A 20,857-nucleotide genomic window follows, 5' to 3' on the forward strand; every position below is an offset into this window, starting at 1 on the left:
ATGAGGAGGAGGAGGAGGAGGAGGAGAGATGAAGAAAAATGAAGAGGAGAAAAGAGACAAACTACTCCTCGAGGACTCTCTCTCTCTCTCTCTCTCTCTCTCTCTCTCTCTCTCTCTCTCTCTCTCTCTCTCTCTCTCGGTCTCTTTCAGGCTCTTGGTCTCGTTCTCTTGGTGTCGGTTACGGTTTCTTGGTCTCCAGGTTTCGGTGTCTAGGTCTTTTGGTTCCTTGGTCTCTCGTTGTCTAGGTCTCGGTTTCTTTCAGGTTCGGTTTCTCTCGTTTTCTTGGTCTCTCGCTCATTCGTTCTCTCTCGCTCTTTCGTTTGCTCTCGTTCTCTCTCACATCATCATTTGCATCATCATCATCATCATCATCATCATCATCATCATCTTCTTCCATTGCTACTCATACAGCCATATAATTCATACAGGCTTGAATTCAGAGTAAAAACCATCTTCAGATTCGAGTTAGTTGCAAAATGAGGAAGCATAATGTATCAATTCTCAAAGCAAATAAAATTAAAAGAGACAATGACCACCACTGAAGTCTGCTAAATAATCCGATAACTCTGTATAACAAATTATCCTAACCTAAAAAAAGAAAATAAACTTGTCTTCGTATCCCAAATTAACTAAAAAAAATATCGCCGCTCTTCTAACGTTTCCCTACACATTGACATCTAAATCCAACCTCCTTTCCCCGAAGCAGCCGCCTTCTATTACAATGGATGTAGCTGTGGAGCTTCTTGGAGGACGAATCTATTTCTCATTCGTCTACACTGCATAGGATACTTACCGTGTTGTATATTTGTTAAGGTCTTAGTGCGTTGCTGACCTTCCTTACCGTACATAAATTTCCAATAGATGAAGATAACACACACAGCAGTAAATACATAATACATAACAATCTCAATACAACATAAAACCAAATACATAAAATTGAATACAGATGATTAATATGATGGTAAAATAGTACGTGCTAATACCTAAGAAATAATGCAGGATAAATAGATAAATAGAGATAGATAAGAGATAGATAGATAGACAAGCGAGAGAGAGAGAGAGAGAGAGAGAGAGAGAGAGAGAGAGAGAGAGAGAGAGAGAGAGAGAGAGAGAGAGAGAGAGAGAGAGAGAGAGAGAGAGAGAGAGAGAGAGAGAGAGAGAGAGAGAGAGAGAGAGAGAAAAGCAAACTTATCCATAACGAGACGAGAAAAGACACTGTAGACTTTTCCGAACGAGTGAAGTGGACAGATGGAAGAAGATGGAGGAGGAGTAAAACATGGAAACATGAAAACATGGACTAGCAGGCAGCAGAAAGCCTGTTGGCTCATCACTAGGCTGCCTGCGTTCAGTGATTTAATCAATCCGTTTGCCATAGGAGTGGCTTGCAGGGAAGGATTAAAGCACTTGTGTATCTACTCTTGGGAACGTTCAGGTCACTCCCGATGCAGCAAAGTGGCGATCAATGCGTTTCTTGAAGGAATTGATGGTCTCTGCGCTAACCACTTCTGCAGGAAGGCTGTTCCAGTGGCGAACAACTCTATTCGAGAAATAACTCCTGCCGATGTCGGTATTGCATCGCTTTGCTTGAATTATTTTTCCGTTGTTTCTTGTTCTCAGGTTAGTTTGTAGCGTGAAGAGTTTGGAGTGATCAACGTTGCTGAGCTTGTTCAGGTACTTAAAGACTTGTATCATGTCTCCCCGCAGTCGTCTCTTTTCCAACGTGAAGAGGTTGAGTCGCTCGAGTCGCTCTTCATAGGGCTTCGTCCTCAGTGATGGTATCATCTTCGTGGCGCGGCGCTGTACTCTCTCAAGTAATTCAATGTCTTTCCTGTAATTAGGAGACCAGAAATGCACGGCGTATTCCAGGTGGGGCCTTACCAGCGAATTATACAAGGATAACATAACTCCCGGCGTCTTGTATTAGAAGTTCCTCGATATGAACCCAAGCATTGTATTGGCTTTCTTACAGGCGGACTTGCAGTGTTTTGTTTGTTTCAAGTCACTGCTGATGGTGACCCCGAGGTCTCTTTCCTCTTGCACAACATGTAGTGGTTCGCCACCCATGTGGTATGTGTGGTTGCTGTTTCTGGATCCGATATGCATTACTTTACATTTGGTAGTGTTGAAGGACATCTGCCATTTTTCTGACCAACGAGTGATCTGGTCCAGGTCTCTCTGGATAATTTCGCAGTCTGCCGTCGTGAGGGCCTTCCCACCCACCTTAGTGTCGTCGGCAAATTTTGAAAGATTGGATTTCAATCCTAGTTCTAGGTCGTTGATATATATGATGAAAAGTATGGGTCCTAGCACTGACCCCTGTGGCACTCCACTTGTGACCGGGAGCCACTCGGAGGCCTGTCCGTTGAGTACAACTCGTTGTTTTCTTCCAGTGAGCCAGTCCTTGATCCACGTTGTCAGATTGCCGCCTAATCCCGCCGACTTAAGTTTCTTGAGGAGTCTTTCGTGTGGCACTTTGTCAAAGGCTTTCTGAAAGTCTAGATATATAACATCGCTGGGGATATGATTATCCCAGTTTTCATAGATACCTTGGAAGAAGTCCAATAAATTGGTTAAGCAAGAGCGCTTGTTCCTGAAACCGTGCTGAGCATCGGAAATGATGTTGTTGTCTTCAAGGAACCTAACGAGTTTGTCTCTGATGATCTTCTCGAGGATTTTTCCCGCCACAGAGGTCAGGCTGATTGGTCTGTAGTTTAGGGCTACACTTTTGTCTCCCTTTTTGTAGATCGGAGTTACATTCGCTTGTTTCCAGTCTTTTGGGACTTTGTTTTGTTGTAGTGACAGATTGTAGATGGTGGTGAGTGGCTTGAGGATTTGCTGCTTGAGTTCCTTGAGCAGCCTGGGTGACAAGTCGTCGGGTCCGGTGGACTTGTTTGTCTCGAGTTTGTCTAGGTACTTCTTCACATCCCGTTCGTCGATTGTGCCAATTTCTAGGGGAGTGATTCCCATCGGTGGGGTAGGGCTCTCGGGTACGGACTGGGTATTCTCGACCGTGAACACAGACGCGAAGTTTCTGTTTAGGATTTCGACCATTTGTCTACTGTCCTGTGTTAGCACGTCACTTTCATCTTTTAAGGGACCGATATTGCATTTTGTCTTCTTTTTGGTTCTTATATACGTGAAGAACTTTTTCGGTTTGGACTTGGCTTCGCGTGCAATTTGCTTTTCATAGTCGCGTTTACGCTGGCGAATGAGTGTTCTGCAAGCTCTGAGGCTTTGATGATACTGTTCGCGTGCCTCGTCAGTGCCGTTTTCCTTGAGCAAGTTGTATTTTCTCTTCTTTAAATTAATCGCCCGTTGAACCTGGGTAGTCATCCATGGGGGGCGGGAGGTAGGAAGAGAGGAAAAGAAGATGAGAAGGAGGAGGGTAAGAGGAAGAAATGTGAGAGAAGGAGAGGGAAAGGAAGAGGGAGATAAACATGGAAACATGGACTAGCAGGCAGCAGAAAGCCTGTTGGCTCATTACTAGGCTGCCTGCGTTCAGTGATTTAATCAATCCGTTTGCCACAGGAGTGGCTTGCAGGGAAGGATTAAAGCACTTGTGTACCTACTCTTGGGAACGTTCAGTTCACTCCCGTTGCAGCAAAGTGGCGATCAATGCGTTTCTTGAAGGAGTTGATGGTCTCTGCGCTAACCACTTCTGCAGGAAGGCTGTTCCAGTGGTGAACAACTCTACTCGAGAAATAACTCCTGCCGATGTCGGTATTGCATCGCTTTGCTTGAATTATTTTTCCGTTGTTTCTTGTTCTCAGGTTAGTTTGTAGCGTGAAGAGTTTGGAGTGATCAACGTTGCTGAGCTTGTTCAGGTACTTAAAGACTTGTATCATGTCTCCCCGCAGTCGTCTCTTTTCCAACGCTCGAGTCGCTCTTCATAGGGCTTCGTCCTCAGTGATGGTATCATCTTCGTGGCGCGGCGCTGTACTCTCTCAAGTAATTCAATGTCTTTCCTGTAATTAGGAGACCAGAAATGCACGGCGTATTCCAGGTGGGGCCTTACCAGCGAATTGTACAAGGATAACATAACTCCCGGCGTCTTGTATTCGAAGTTCCTCGATATGAACACAAGCATTGTATTGGCTTTCTTACAGGCGGACTTGCAGTGTTTTGTTTGTTTCAAGTCACTGCTGATGGTGACCCCGAGGTCTCTTTCCTCTTGCACAACATGTAGTGGTTCGCCAGACTGCGATGAAGGATAAGGAAGAGAAAAAAGAGCAACCAGAGAAGATAGGAAGGAGGAAGGGAAGGAGGAGGAAGAGTAAGCGAAGAAAGGAGAAAGGGAAGGAAGGAGGAAGAGAAAGAACAAGCAGAAGGGAAGGAGGAAGAAAAGGAAAGAGAAGAAGAAGTAGTAAGAAAAGAGAGAAGGAAAGGAAAGGAAGGGAAGGAAGAATCAGAGTAAGGTAAGAAAGAGGAAGGAGATAAAGAAACAAATAAATAAAGAAGAGAAGGAGGAGTCGGAGGAGGAGGAGGAGAAGAGAGAGACGTAAGATGGAAAACAGAGAGAGGTGATGACCAGAAACAGTGAAACGAAGAGGAGGAGCAAGAAAAAGGCGATAAAAGAGGAGAGGAACATGGAAGGAGGGGAGAGGGCGTGTGAAAGAGGAGTTACAAGAAAACGAGAAAGACACCAACACATAAATTTAATAGAGGGAAGGGAAGGAGGAGGAAGGAGAAAGGAAAGATGAAGAGAAGAAAGGAGAAAGAGGAGGAAGAAGGAAGATGGGAAGGGAGGAGGAAGAAAAGGAACAAGCAGAAGGGAAGGAGGAAGGGAAGGAGGAGGAGGAAGGGAAGGAGGGAAGGAAGGAACGAAATCAAAAGAAAAATACTACTGCCCTCATTCATCCTCCTAGCAACTTCCACGGTCTTGCGAGGAGGAGGAGGAAGAGGAAGAAGAGGAGGAGGAGGAGGAGGAGGAGGAGGAAGCGCCACCCCACACAAGCAAGGGAAGAAAGGTGAGGGTGAGGGTCATATTCTTAAACAATTCAGTCCCCAAGAACACATATCTGACAAGGCTTTCGTAGGAGTTTGGGGCATTCCAGGAGTACTTTTATGACCCTGGTGGTAGTTTGACCCTTCTTCTGTACCATGACCGCGGAAAAGCACTCATGAAAGCCCGATGAATCTCCTCTTCGGCCTTTGGAAATAGTTGACATGTGAGGTTGAAGAGTCTGAGGGTTATATTCTTAAACATTCCGGTCCCCAAGCATTCAAATTTGACAAGGCTTTCGTAGGTGTGTGTGGCATTTCCTGGGGTACTTTTATGACCCTGGTGGTAGTCTGACCCTTCTTTTGTACCATGACCGTGGAAAACCACTCATGAAAACCCGATTAATCTTCTTTTCGGCCTTTGGAAACCGTTGACGTGAGGGGTGGAGGCGTCTGGCCATATTCTTAAACATTTCCGGTACCCAAGAACACACATTTGACAAGGCATTCGTAGGAGTTTGGGGCATTTCCAGCAGTATTTTTATGACCCTGGTGGTAGTTTGACCCTTCTTCTACACCATGAACGAAACCAGAAACCAGAAACCAGAAACCTCCCCGTTCCCTCTCCTTTTTTGCCTCATCTGCAGCCAAAAGAAGTCGACGCTCACTCTGAGGTGTAATTTTTCTGTCACTTTATTGCGCGAGTCTTTACAGAAGCCGGGAAAGTAACATCAAAGAGCGGGACTTCTTGAGGGTTCCGCGTCACGGTACTCTGGTCTTACTTTGCAGCCTTCCCTTTAGCTAACTCGAGCGCTCTTTTTCCGCCTCCTTCTCCGACTATTATTATGGGGGCGGCGTCTTGTGGGAGTCTTTGGGCCAAATCGTCTCGTCTTTGATTTCTTTTCCCTTTTTCTGTTTCCTTCTGAAGAATACACGGCCGACCTGCTTCTAACAATCACCTTCTTTCAATTAATTCAGTCGATCTTTTTCCGGCCTCTTTATGAAAACAGCGTCTTGTGGGAGTCTTTGGTAATTTCTTTTCTCCTATAATTCACGGTACTCTGATCTCAGTTTACTTCCTTCCCTTCAGCTAACTCGATCGCTCTTTTTCCGGACTCTTTCTCCGCCTTTCTTTATGGTAGTGGCGTCTTGTGGGAGTCTTTGATACTTGGTTCCCTTGTTCTGTCTCCTCGCACGCGGGCGACCAGCTCCTAACCACCAGGATCTTCTAACTCGATCACTCTTTCTCCGTCTATCTTTATGGGGGCGGAGTATTGCGGGCGTCTCTGATACGTGTTTCCCTTGTTCTGTCTCCTCGTACGCGGCCGACCAGCTTCCAACAACAAGGATTTTCTAACTCGATCGCTCTTTTTCCGTCTGTCTCATGGGAACAGAGTCTTGCGGGGGTCTTTGATAATTTCCTTTCTCCTATCTTTCACTGTCTTCTGTCCGCCTCTCCGTCTGTTTCCTCTCCGTCTATTTCTTATTATTTTCTTCGTCCATCTATAATTACGGGGCAGTGTCATGTGAGCGTCTATGGTACTTTCCTTTCTCTTTGTTCTGTCTCCTTTGCCCTTAAAAGTAAACACTCGAGGAAAGTAAACACACGGCCGACAAGCTTTCCCTAACCACGGACTTCTAACCAATTCGATCATTCTCTTTTTCCGGGCTCTCTCTCCGTCTATCTTTATGGGAATAGCGTCTTGCGTGCGTCTTTGATACTACTTTTGTTTTTGTTTTGTCTCATTTGTCCTAAAAGTAAACACTCTTCGAGAATACACGGTCGACAAGCTTCTAACCATCATCTCCTAACTAATTCGATCATTCTTTTTCCGGCCTCTCTTTCCGTCTCTCTTTATGGGGACGGTGTCTTGCGGGAGTCTTTGATGCTGGTTTTTCCTTGTTATGTTTCCTTCTGAAGAACACACGGCCGACCAGCTTCTCCTAACCACCAACTTCTAACTAATTCAATCCCCCTTTTTTTTTTCTTTCCGGCATCTTTATCCGTCTCTATATCTATGGCAACGGCGTCTTGCGGGAGTCTTTGATACTTTTGTTTTCTCTGTCTATCTTTACTTCGTCTATCTCTTCTTCTTTTATCTTTTCTCCGTCTGCCTTTCTTCCGTCATGTCTTTTCTATTTCTATCTTCTCAGCGTCTGTCTTTCTCCGGCTCTCTTTCTCCGTTTGTCTTCCCTCCGTCTGTCTATAATCCGCTAGTCTTTTCTCCGTCTATTTATTTCTGCGTTCATCTTTATTTTTAACCGAAACACGCGTATATGTAAACACCGCCAATACCTAGCGACACATGGCATAGTACAGACGTGTATTTTCAGGAGCAGGAACATTAGTGAAGCCACCGAATCTCTCTACCCTACTTAACATAACTTACAATCTACCTAGCCTTAAAACTATCATAACCTAAATTAACCTAAACTAACCTGACCTAACCCAGTCTATCCTATCATTAACTCACCTAACATGATCTTTCCTTAATACTTTCCAACTTTTTACTATCTGTCTGTCAGTCTGGTTCTACGCTATGAAAACAAACGTATCTATACGCAGTGCAAATACCCAACAACAAAAAGTGTAGTATAGAGGCATATTTTCAGGGGCAGGAACGTTCATCCAATCCGTTCACAGCCTCGCTCTGGCCGGGCAAGGGATGGATCGCGAGGGTTCCTGACTTTTCGCAGTTCCATTGATGAAGGACCGGCGAGTGTTGACTTGGTAAACAGCGCCGCGTGGGAGCCGGGCTACAGGTGTCCGCGTGACGGCTGGACGGCTCAGGTATCGCTATGGCTTTGAATGGCGGACAGAAATTAAGGCTGTCGATGCGATGAACGATTGGTTGGCGTGTGAATAGAGGTGAAGGAATGCCCTGACACACACACACACACACACACACACACACACACACACACACACACACACACACACACACACACACACACACACACACAGATAGATAGATGGATAGATGGATAGATAGATAGATAGTTTATTGACCACAGTTTGTCACACAATCATAAAATCAAGCAATATGCATACAACTCAAATTAATTAAACACGAACAAAATACAGAAACACACATAATAAAACCGCAGTCCAAAAATTAAAAACTTAGTGCCAGAAAAAAAAGAAATCCAAGCCAAAGTTAAGACAAAGCAATAAAGATCAGTAAGATAAATAAAAGTTTGCGAAACACAAGTTCAAACTAAAAACAAAACTAAAACGCGCATGAAACCCTTATTAACATGAACCAATTACTCCTCGATAAGTTAGACAACAATTAAAACATCAGGACACAGCTATAAAAGAAATAATAAAACTATCCCATTAAACGAAATTATAACTTAACCATTGAATAGTTAAACACACACACACACACACACACACACACACACACACACACACACACACACACACACACACACTGATTGATTGAATGACTAACTGACTGAATGACTGAATGATTAATTGTCTAGTACACACACACACACACACACACACACACACACACACACACACACACACACACACACACACACACACACACGGAGAAGTGTTACTCTGATTGGCGGTGACACGACTGAAATAAGCGAAGATGTCTGTGTGTGTGTGTGTGTGTGTGTGTGTGTGTGTGTGTGTGTGTGTGTGTGTGTGTGTGTGTGTGTGTGTAAGCAACTTTAGACAGCAAAGGAGGGAAAGAGGAAAAGGAAAGAAAATACAAAGTCACGTCATGTAAATATTTCCCGGAACAAAAGATTCAAGCAAGAGTAGAGCAAGCAACCACACACACACACACACACACACACACACACACACACACACACACACACACACACACACACACACACACACTGATTTCTCATGTATTATATAGTGTCAAGTTAAGAAGCATCAAAGTGACTCCTAACACTGTTCCGCTTATGTCGTGTCAAATAAGAAAGTGTATAAAGCATCAAACTACCTAATATATGAAGGACACACATGCGATCATAGTCCTGGACCCTCAGCAACGCCAGAGACAAAGTGCAAAATAGTATCGAAGTGACTCCCAATACTGTTCTACTAGTCTTATGACGTGGCAAATAAACAAATAATCTAAAGTATCAGAGTACCTAATATATGAAGGACACAAGTGCGATCAGATTCCTCGACACAGTCACGCCAGAGAGACATCAAGAGAAAAATAGTATCACAGTGACTCCCAATACTGGTCAGGTGGTCTTACGTGGTGTCAAACAAAGTATCTAAAGTATCAAAGTAGGTAACTTATGAAGGAAGTAAATGCGAGATTCCTGGACACAGTCACGCTACAGAGACATCAAGAAGAAAATAGTAACAAAGTAACTCCTAATACTGTTCCTTTGGTCTTATGTAGTGTCAAACAAAGTATATAAAAGTACCTAATTTATGAAGGACACAAATGTGACAAGATTCCTTAACAGTCACGCTACACAGACATCAACAGGAAAATAGTATGAAAGTGACTCCTAATACTGGTCCGCAGGTCTTATGTAGTGTCATATAAACAAAGTAAATTATCAACGTACCTAATTTATGAAGGATACAAACGCAAGAAGATTCCTGGACACAGTCACACTAGTACAGAGACAAACATCTAAAGAGGCAAACAGACAGAGTTCATTGACCACAGTTTCCATAAAATTTTAAATACGTTTATGCTAAAAGCTTCACTAATTTTTTTTTTTACATTAAAGGAATTTTTACAGTAAAGGAAGCAGCTCAAGGGCAACAAAAAGAAAGTGTAGAAGGAAAAGCCCGCTAATCGCTGCTCCTATAGAAGAGAAAAGTAAAGAGTGGCCAAAAGAGAGGTCTATTTCGTGTGTAGGTGCCTTGATACTCTCCTCTTGAAAGAGTTCAAGACGAATACATTTATAACACTCACGAAGTCATTAAAGTTGACCATACACGTGTAATCTGGTACGAAACACGGTATGCATACAGAAATCGACGAAAACTGGCAAACAAAAACGAAACAAAACAAAACATAAATCAAGTCTAACATAGTGACTCCTAATACTGGCCAGCGGGTTATGTAGTGTGAAGTAAACAAAGTATCATGCGAATAATTTATGACGGACACAAATGCGAACAGATTCCTCCGACCCAGTCACGTAAAACAGACATAAGGAGTAAAATGGACGACACTCGATCACCTGAAATAGACATCAGGAGTAAAATGGACGACACTCGATCACCTGAAATAGACATAAGGAGTAAAATGGACGACACTCGATCACCTGAAATAGACATCAGGAGTAAAATGGACGACACTCGATCACCTGAAATAGACATCAGGAGTAAAATGGACGACACTCGATCACCTGAAATAGACATAAGGAGTAAAATGGACGACACTCGATCACCTGAAATAGACATAAGGAGTAAAATGGACGACACTCGATCACCTGAAATAGACATCAGGAGTAAAATGACGACACTCGATCACCTGAAATAGACATCAGGAGTAAAATGACGACACTCGATCACCTGAAATAGACATCAGGAGTAAAATGACGACACTCGATCACCTGAAATAGACATCAGGAGTAAAATGGACGACTCTCGATCACCTGAAATAGACATCAGGAGTAAAATGACGACACTCGATCACCTGAAATAGACATCAGGAGTAAAATGGACGACACTCGATCACCTGAAATAGACATCAGGAGTAAATAGACGACACTCGATCACCTGAAATCAATATGCATTCAGAACTGCCGCTGTAAATCATCACCAGCAGACCAAACTATTCTTATAAACTATTCTTATGATCCTCTTGTCCCTTAACGAACTAATGGACCGCTGCTGAACTTAGAAGGAAAAATGTAAGCTGTCAAAAGTCCTAAATTAACACTTATGAAATTATGTGTGTGTGTGTGTGTGTGTGTGTGTGTGTGTGTGTGTGTGTGTGTGTGTGTGTGTGTGTGTGTGTGTGTGTGCGTGTGTGTGTGTGTGTGTGTGTGTGTGTGTGTGTGTGTGTGTGTGTGTGTGTGTGTGTGTGTGTGTGTGTGTGTGTGTGTGTGTGTGTGTGTGTTTACAGGAAAGAAAGCAGCTCTAAGGCAACAGAAAAAAAAACCTGATGATCACGGCTCCTATAAAAAAAATAAACTAGAAATGAGTGTGTTTGGGAGTGGGTCAGTTATTATGAGTGTGTGTGTGTGTGTGTGTGTGTGTGTGTGTGTGTGTGTGTGTTTTACAACAAAGGAGACAGCTCAAGGGCACAACAGAAAAGAAACAATAATAAAAAAAGCCCGCAACTCGCTGCTCCTAAAAAGAATCCAAAGAGGTGGCTGAAAGAAGGGTCAATTTCGGGAGGACTCACACTACTGCAGCCGTTCATTTCGTGGCACATTGCATATTAGTCCAAGTCTCGCCCAGGAAGCCCCAGCACCAGCAGCACCGACACCCCCAGCACGGGACGATGCAGCCAGTCACGCAGCCCTCAAATATTTATCCGTCTGGCAGCCTCGCATTCGTCCGGTAAAATTGGAGTTGCCAGGTACGTCATAACTGTCACCTCTGCTATATATATTGGACGTGACAGGCAACACTCTCTCTCTCTCATGATTACGGATTCACTACAAACACACATTTTAATACAACATTTCGGGCCCGATGATAAATTTGAATATGATTGTAATGAACAGGATTATTGCTATTATTGTTTTTTTTTAATTAGTTGGTTGAGTTGAGTGAATTTTTTTTTTATTGGTAGTAGACTGAGGCTGACTGCTCTTGTGGGTGAAGGCTATTGATCTATCCGTCTATCTATCTCTTTATTTAATTGTCTTTTATTTTGATTCACTGTTGAAAGGCATTTTATTACGACTTCTCTCGTGTTGAAATCCTTTTTTTATCTTTATTTATTTATTTCATTATCGGTTTTATTTGTTGTATGTACCAATTTTCATTTTTTATATATTTATTGTAGAAAGGCTTTGTATTTATTGCAGATTGAGGCACACTTTCTTTTGTGTTGAAAGGCTTTATGTTCATCCATTTATCTACTTATTTATCTTATTTATTTTATAGTTTTTTTATTTTCATTTATTTATTGTTGGAAGGATTTGCATTTTTAGCAGATCGAGGCACGCCCCTCTTGTGTTGATTATCTGATTTATCTTATTAATTATTTTTTTTTTTAATTATTGTTGATAGACTTTGTATTTCTAGCAGGTCGAGGCACACTTCCCTTGGGTTGAAAGGCTTTAAAAGAGACGGTGAGGATAACGCTTGAAATAACACAGAGTACGCGGAAGAAATCTACCCAATACAAGACAACCTAACACACAAGACTAAGGACAAGTAGCACAGTCCATCACAGTGGCTCTGTAATCGCCCGAACCAAACTCTTCAGTCTTCCACACTCCACAGCGGTTAGGTTTTCGACGCAACACCAGAAACACAAGAAATTTCCCGCACGGTTTCTTCAAATTTCTTAACCTAAACATGAACGCCAAACACTATACAAGGAATTTTTTAAGTCTTTGGTATTGGTTTGGAGGCTTGCCAACCCATCATGGCGAACTGTGAAAGTAGCCCTAAATTCATAATCAGCCTTATACACCATCAATACTTGTCCTCATCAACACAGGCGCCGAAGCAGTGCAATACTTCTTAGATACACATTTGCGTACGAAGAAAGAGAGCTACTCAACACCACAGGACAGCCAGCGCAAGAATTTAGTCCGTTTTCAAGAAGATTCGATACTACTCACTTTTGAAGACTTCCTTTGACCATCAGATGTAGGTTTACCTGGAAAGAAAGAATACAGTCATTAATGAAGAAGACTCAAAACTTTAAGTATGTCAAATTTAATCACGATAGCAACAACCCTTGTATATATTCAGTTAGAAATTAGAGGAGAAGGAGGATGGGAAGGGAAAGGCAGAAAAGTAGGGGGAGAAAGAGGGAGTGGAGGTCGATGAGAGGGAGGAGGAGGAAGAAGAGGGAGAGGAAAAAGAGGAGGAGAAAGAGGGGAGGTGATGTTCTCAAGTTCTTATGTAAAACCCGGTTAATCTTGTCTGTGGCCTTGGGAAATGGTTGTAATGGAGGCCCGATACGTTTAAAAGTATGGACCAACATCCCAAACCAGTCTTATGTACCATCAAGCCTTATCATCCTCCTCCTCCTTCTCATTTTGTCATTTTCTTCTCCTTTCCTCCATTCTTACTTTATCATCATTTTGTTTTCTTCATCCTTTTCCATTTCTCCTTCCTCTTCCCTTCTTCCTCTTCTCCTTCCTTCCCTCTAATCTCCTTTTCCTTACAGGAACAGTTCAGTAACACACACACGCCGAACCTATGCAGTACTTTCCGTTCCACGCTGCTATACCCAATCCAGTGCAGCTGCCAGTCACGCGTGCCAGCCGTGGAAAGGGAAAGAATGAGTCTGTCCCATAAAGAGCAAGTTCTTCTCGTTGTTCTTCACATTCACCTCACTCCTGCAACTAACGTCCCCATTCGCAGAAGTTCGCCGCTCCTTTCTCAGCTTCCTGCCGCCCGTAAAGCCCTCTGGTGGCGGTAAAGGGTACTGCATAACCTTCTCTGACTCTCTATACAGGACGCGGAATAAAGGGAAGGAGAGTCAGGGATGGGGTGGAAAGGGAGAAATTAGATAGAGGGAACAGTAGTAGAAGTATTATTATTATTATTATTATTATTATTATTATTATTATTATTATTATTATTATTATTAGTAGTAGTAGTAGTAGTAGTAGTAGTAGTAGTAGTAGTAGAAGTAGTAGTTGTAGTAGCAGCAGCACCAGCAGCAGTAGCAGTAGTAGTAGTAGTAGTAGTAGCGGAAGTCGTAACAGTAGCAGCAGTCTTTCCCTTCTCCGTTCACTCACTCACAGTTTGAAGGTCTTTTCGCGGCGTTGTTTCGAGTGGCTGAGAGGCGAACAAAGAACTGCTGTGTATGTGTGTGTGTGTGTGTGTGTGTGTGTGTGTGTGTGTGTCAGGGCACCACGCCGCCACACACACACACACACACACACACACACACACACACACTACAACACTCCCCCGTCAGGTTCTCGGCTCAGCCCAGCGCGGGGCCGTGGCTCTCGTGGACAGTAACGGCCATACACTCAACCCCATCCTGACTAAGGGTCGGTATTATAAGACACTTTCGCTTCTCACATCAGCTATTTCTAAAGGTCAAAGAGGGGATCAATCGGGCTCTAACGCATGTTTCTTTAGGTTCATGGTGCAGAAGAAGGGTCAAACTACCACCAGGATCATAAAACTACTCCTGCATAAACCCACAACTCCTACGAAAGCAAAACCTTGGCAATTATGTGAACTTGGGCGACGAAATATTTAGTAATACGGCCTCTTATGTTGCCTTGGCCCGCCCCGCGCCCGCCCCCTGACCGCGGCCATACTTCACGACCCTGTTTATGACCTCACTCACCCCTCACGACCCCCACGCACGGCGGCTACTTCGAAACAACGACCACTCCAAGACCTTATCCTCTCTCTCTCTCTCTCTCTCTCTCTCTCTCTCTCTCTCTCTCTCTCTCTCTCTCTCTGTTTTTGTCCGTCTGATTGTCTCTCTCACCCTCAGTTTCTCTCTCTGACTCGTACTAATCCACCGCACTGATCATTTTATCCTTTACTAATCGTTTCTTTTAATTAATCTTGTCTTTAATTGCAGCCAAGCCTCAACCTCCTCATTAACTTGATATTTGTAAGAGTATCCAACGTGTGTGTGCGTGTGTGTGTGTGTGTGTGTGTGTGTGTGTGTGTGTGTGTGAGAGAGAGAGAGAGAGAGAGAGAGAGAGAGAGAGAGAGAGAGAGAGAGAGAGAGAGAGAGAGAGAGAGAGAGAGAGAGAGAGAGAGAGAGAGAGAGAGAGAGAGAGAGAGAGGCCGTGAACGAGAACGAGAAAGAAAGGGGAACAGGAAGAAGTGGGAGGAGGAGGAGGAGGAGGAGGAGGAGGAGGAAGAGCCTAAAAGTAGATACATAGGAATACATAGGAAGAACAGACACCAGAAGGCCTATCGGTCTATGACGAGGGTGTCTGTTTACTACCGCTACTACTAGTAATCTACGTGTGGTAGGACAGGACAGAATAGATGAACGCTCCTCCCCACCCACCTCTCCCTCCGGCAACGTGCCGGCAGGAAATAGTTAGAAGAGAACACCATGTACCTTTAAGGAAGAAAGGGACATGGATATTTTACAGTAAAGAGAGAAATAAGAGGAAATTACTACCCTTAAATTACACTACTGGTAACCTAAGCTGTGGGGAAAATGACTTCATTACATAAGAACATAAGAACATAGAAACACAGGGAGGCTGGAAGAGGCCGAGTGGCCCACACAGGGCAGCCCCAGAATCCCCCCTAATACTCACGATGGGTGAGGTGTAGTTTCAGGGGCACAGGTGGAGGCTTGATCCTCGTTTTACCGGCGGTACTAGGCACGCACCAGTAACCTGTCACCTTACTGCACCCACACCTCACTCCACCTGTCATGCGGACATTAACTGTTGCTTTACTCTATTGTTAACTTACGCTACTTGCAATCTAGGTTGTGGGGGAGAATAATATGGATTTAGGTTGAGGTCTTGCTGCAATCTGTCTGAAAACATGCGAAGAAGGGTCAGTATAATCTTATATCCCTGAAGTACTTATCCAATGAAGACTTGAAGCTATTGATACTCTGTGCGCTAACTACTGACGGTGGGAGTCTATTCCAGTGATCGACGACTCTATTATTGAAAAAACTTCTGCGCACCAATGAGTTACATTGGTTTCCCTTTAACTTAAAACCGTTGCTGCGAGTTATTGTGTTGGTGTCTCTCTGAAATAGACTATCTGGGTTAATGTTGTCGAATCCATTAAGGATTTTGAACACTTCAATTAAGTCCCCTCTTATCCTTCGCTTTTTTAGGGAAAACATATATAAACGCTTTAAACGCTCGTCATATGGCAAGTTTCGGAGCGCTGGAATTTGTTTGGTTGCTCGTCGCTGTATCTTTTCTAGCAAAACTTGATCTTTGATAAAGTTCGGTGACCAGAACTGAACGGCGTATTCTAGGTGTTGTCTTACAAATGCTAAATATAATCTCTTCATAAGTTCGGGTGATTTGTAATCAAAGTTTCTTGAGATTAATCCCAACATCATATTGGCTTTTTTACTCGCTGCAGAACATTGATCACTCATTTTAAGAGTGTTACTGATAATGACACCAAGATCTTTTTCTTGTTTTACTTCGCTGAGCTCATGTCCTTGAATCTGATATTTAAAGTTAGGATTTTTTTCACCTATGTGCATTACGTTACATTTATCTACGTTAAAACTCATTTGCCATTTTTCGCTCCAGTCGGCAAGTCTTATTAAGTCTGATTGAATATTCTCGCAACTTTGACTGTTCATTACCGTATCGATAGAGAAGGAGTGGCAATATTTTACTTCCCGAGTGGCTTCGTGCAAGGCCATGCTTCGTGGCGGCCTGGCAGCTGGAGGAGGAGGAGGAGGAGGAGGAGGAGGAGGGGGTGGGGGGGAGGAAAGGGAGCGCCGGGGAGGGAAATACGCTCTCGGCCGCTTGAAGTCTCTCCCTCTCTCCTTTACTGCCGGATTTAAGAATACACCGGCGATTGTGTGTGTATGTATGTATGTATGTATGCATATAAGTAGATTGGAGTGCTAAGGCGGAACACTGTAGGGAAAGGGGAGGAAGGGTTAGGGGAAGGGAGAGGCTTGGTTTAGTCTGCCTTGAAATTGTGAAGAGAGCGCTACGTTTTCTATTTTTTGAGAGAGGGAAACAAAGATGGGAGATTAGAGGGAAGTAAAAAGTTAGTATGTATGTTTATAGGTTGGTAGGTAGGTAGGTAGAGGTGTGTGTGTGTGTGTGTGTGTGTGTGTGTGTGTGTGTGTGTGTGTGTGTGTGTGTGTGTGTGTGTGTGTGCACAGGGGCTTTTGGGAGTGGCATCAAGTGAGTGTTTGTGTATGTAGGAATGTTTGAGTGTGTATGTATGTTGGTGTGTATGTATGACGATGTTTATAGTTGGAAAGTTTCGTTTAGTCGGCGCAACATCTGTGGTCATATGTCGGAGAGAGACAGAAGAGGAAGGAATTATAGGAGAAGGGAACAGATGCCAGGAGACGGGACACAACCCCCGATTAATACTGCTGGGTGGACAGGCTTGAAGGTGTGTGTGTGTGTGTGTGTGTGTGTGTGTGTGTGTGTGTGTGTGTGTGTGTGTGTGTGTGTGTGTGTGTGTGTATTTGTGTTTTCTTATGATATATTTAAATAGTCTTTTTGTAATAGTGTGTGTGTGTGTGTGTGTGTGTGTGTGTGTGTGTGTGTGTGTTTATCCGTATGTGTCTGCTTGCCTGCTTGCCTGTCTGTCTGTATAAGTCTTGTAAGCATTGTAAGTCTTTTAAAGCCCCAAATACACTGCCGAATTTTGGTTCACGAATGTGCGCGAATATGCAAGTCATCCTGTGTCGTGGACAAGTTCGGTATCTTTCTTGCCTGTTCTTGGCCGTTCGGGGACATGTCTGCGTCCACCGCGCTACTTTTGGCAGTTGGTCACGACCGCCACGAAAGTTTCATGTTGCATGAAAAATTCGCGGCCGTTCGCCGAATGTGCACGAATGCAAAATGGACGCCGAATTGTCGCCGACATGTCCAAGACAATTCGGCGTCCGATTCGCGGTGCTCGGCGAATTGCCGCCGAATTTTGACCGTTGAAATTTTAATTTTATTCGCAAATTTGTCGCCGACATGTAGCCGACTATTCGGGGATATGTCTCCGACATGTCGCCGAATGGCCAAGGCTATTCGGGGACATGTCCCCGAATATTCGGCGAATTAATCACGACACGGCAAACGGGTCGCGGTGGGAGGTGTACACGGGTCTGTCTATCTATTTATCTATCTACCTATCTATCAATATATCTATCTATCTATTTATGTATCTCTCTCTCTCTCTCTCTATCTCTCTCTCTCTCTCTATAAATTATATATATATATATATATATATATATATATATATATATATATATATATATATTCGGAATAAAATAATACTATAATACTAAATACTAAACTCTCTCTCTCTCTCTCTCTCTCTCTCTATATATATATATATATATATATATATATATATATATATATATATATATATATATATATATATATATATATATATATATATATATATATATATACGGAATAAAATAATACTATAATACTAAATACTAAACAGGAAAATATGAAAACAAGAAGAATCATGAATTTATGAAATAGGTATGAAACTAACATTTTCATTTATTTCATAATTTATTTACTATTTATTACTTTATTTATTTCTTAATATCATTATTCTGCCACTATTTAACCTTTTTAGTTATTTAAATTTATTTCTTCTTTCATTTACTGGTTTGTTTATTAATATTACGTAAACATTCATTCATTCTAAAATATTTGTAGGAGGGCAAAACAAAAACAAGTCACAGTTATAGATTTTATTACACATACATATTACCACACATATTATCACACATGGTATTTACTCTCCCACAATTCTGTCCTACCAGGCCACTGTTCCCCGGGTGTTGTAGTAGTCCATGAGGTAAGCGCGGATTCCCGTGCTTTTATATGCCACATGGGCATCAGATGATCAGCTGTCAGAAATCTTGGCACTGTCGGAGAATTGTCCACGACATGTCGTCGACACTTCGGTGACATGCGAAGACAATTCGGAGACTTGTCGCCAGTTATTCCGCGACAAAAAACGACATGGACGCCAAATAGTCGGCGACATGTCTCCGAATTGTCCCCGAATTGTCTTGAGCATTCGCCGACATGGCGCCGAATGGTCACGAACTGTAAGAATTTTGGTCATGTCGGCGAACCGGTCGCCGAATTTTTTCACGAACTGAAATGGTAAGTCAGTCAGCTATGCACGGCAATATAACGCAACCACAAACCCTTAAGGAATACGCCAATAGTGTTCTGAATTGTGTGAAGGAGAAAGAACACTGAAAGGCGGTACATGTATGCGCACCAACTCTTTTTAAATACAGCTCTGGAGTGAAGGAAAGAGAAAGAACATTGAAATTATAATACTCAGTTACGTAAAGCATGAAAATACATGTATCAACCCTTAAGGAAGATTCTAATGCCATTCCTAAGTGTACAAAGGAGTAAGAACACTGAAATGCGGTAATTATATATCCATTACCTCTTTTAAATACAGTTCTAGAGTGAAATGAAGAGAAAGAACATTGAAGGTATACTACTCAGTTACGTACGGCAAGATAATACATGTATCAACCCTCAAGGAGGATTCTAATACCATTCTAAATTGTATAAAGAACACAGAAATGCGGTAAAAAAAAAAAAAAAACGAATTACATGACTCCAGACTGGAGACTGTAGAACGCTTAACCTCAGACCATTCTATCATTTCTGATTGGGGTAAAAGGAACTTTGTGTCCTTCAATGCCTCAAAAATCCAATTTCTCCACCTATCAACTTGATACAGTCTTCCAAACACCTATCCCTTATTCTTCGAAAACACTCAGCTGTCGCCGTCTTCAGCACCAAACATCCTCGGTCTATCCTTAACTCAAAATCTTAACTGGAAACTTCATATCTCTCTCACTAAATTAGCTTCCTCGAGGTTGGGCGTTACGTATCGTCTCCGCCAGTTCTTCTCCCCCGCACAGTTGCTATCCATATACAGGGGCCTTGTCCGCCCTCATATGGAGTATGCATATCTGGTGTGGGGGGGCTCCACACACACAGCTCTTCTGGACAGAGTGGAGTCTAAGTCTCTTCGTCTCATCAGCTGGCGATTAAGAGAGAGAGAGAGAGAGAGAGAGAGAGAGAGAGAGAGAGAGAGAGAGAGAGAGAGAGAGAGAGAGAGAGAGAGAGTAATCTAACCTAATCTCGCCTTACCTAACCCAAACCGAACCTAACCTAACCTAACGTAGCCTTACTTAATATAGTGTAAAGTAATGCACGAAGACCTAACCTAACTTAACTATCGTTACCTGACCTAACTTAACCTAATCTATCCTAGCGAGAGGGCGAGGGCGAGAGAAGGCGAGAGAGGGTAAGGGGAAGGATGTGAGAGTGGGGCGAGTCTAGAGAAATACAGGAAGACCTAACCCAGCTTACCCTAGCCTTATACCTAACCTAATATAATCTAACCTAATATATCCTAGCGAGAGGGAGCAGACAAGGGAAGGAGAGGTAAGAGGCATGATGGGGACGAGTCTATCTTAGCGAGAGGGAAAGGGCGAAGGAGAGGGAGAGGGTGAGAGGGACGACTTACCTAACCTAACCTCACCTAGTCTTACCTACTCTAACTTTAACTAGTCTTACCTAACCTAGCTTCATCTAGCCTTACATAACCTAATCTATCCTAAGAAGCAGGTAGGAGCGAGAGAAAGGGAATGCCAGTGCGAGGCAAGGAGTGCAAAAGGGACGACTCAACCTAACCTTACCTAGCCTAACCTAACCTAACGTAACCCAATCTTAACTAGTGAGCAGACAATTAAGCCAAGGTCAGCATCCCACCCAGACAATTAAGCCAGGGTCAGCATCCCACCCAGACAATTAAGCCAGGGTCAGCGTCTCACCCAGACAATTAAGACAAGGTCAGCACCCCACCCAAACAATTAAGACAGGGGCAGCATCTCACCCAGACAATTAAGACAAGGTCAGCATCCCATCCAGACAATTAATCCAGGGTCAGCATCCCACCCAGACAATTAAGCCAAGGTCAGCATCCCATCCAGACAATTAAGCCAAGGTCAACATCCCACCCAAACAATTAAGCCAAGGTCAGCATCCCACCCAGACAATTAAGCCAAGGTCAGCATCCCACCCAGACAATTAAGCCAAGGTCAGCATC

The sequence above is a fragment of the Eriocheir sinensis genome, unplaced genomic scaffold, assembly GCF_024679095.1.
Source record: "Eriocheir sinensis breed Jianghai 21 unplaced genomic scaffold, ASM2467909v1 Scaffold539, whole genome shotgun sequence".
In the NCBI taxonomy this organism is placed as follows: Eukaryota; Metazoa; Arthropoda; class Malacostraca; order Decapoda; family Varunidae; genus Eriocheir; species Eriocheir sinensis.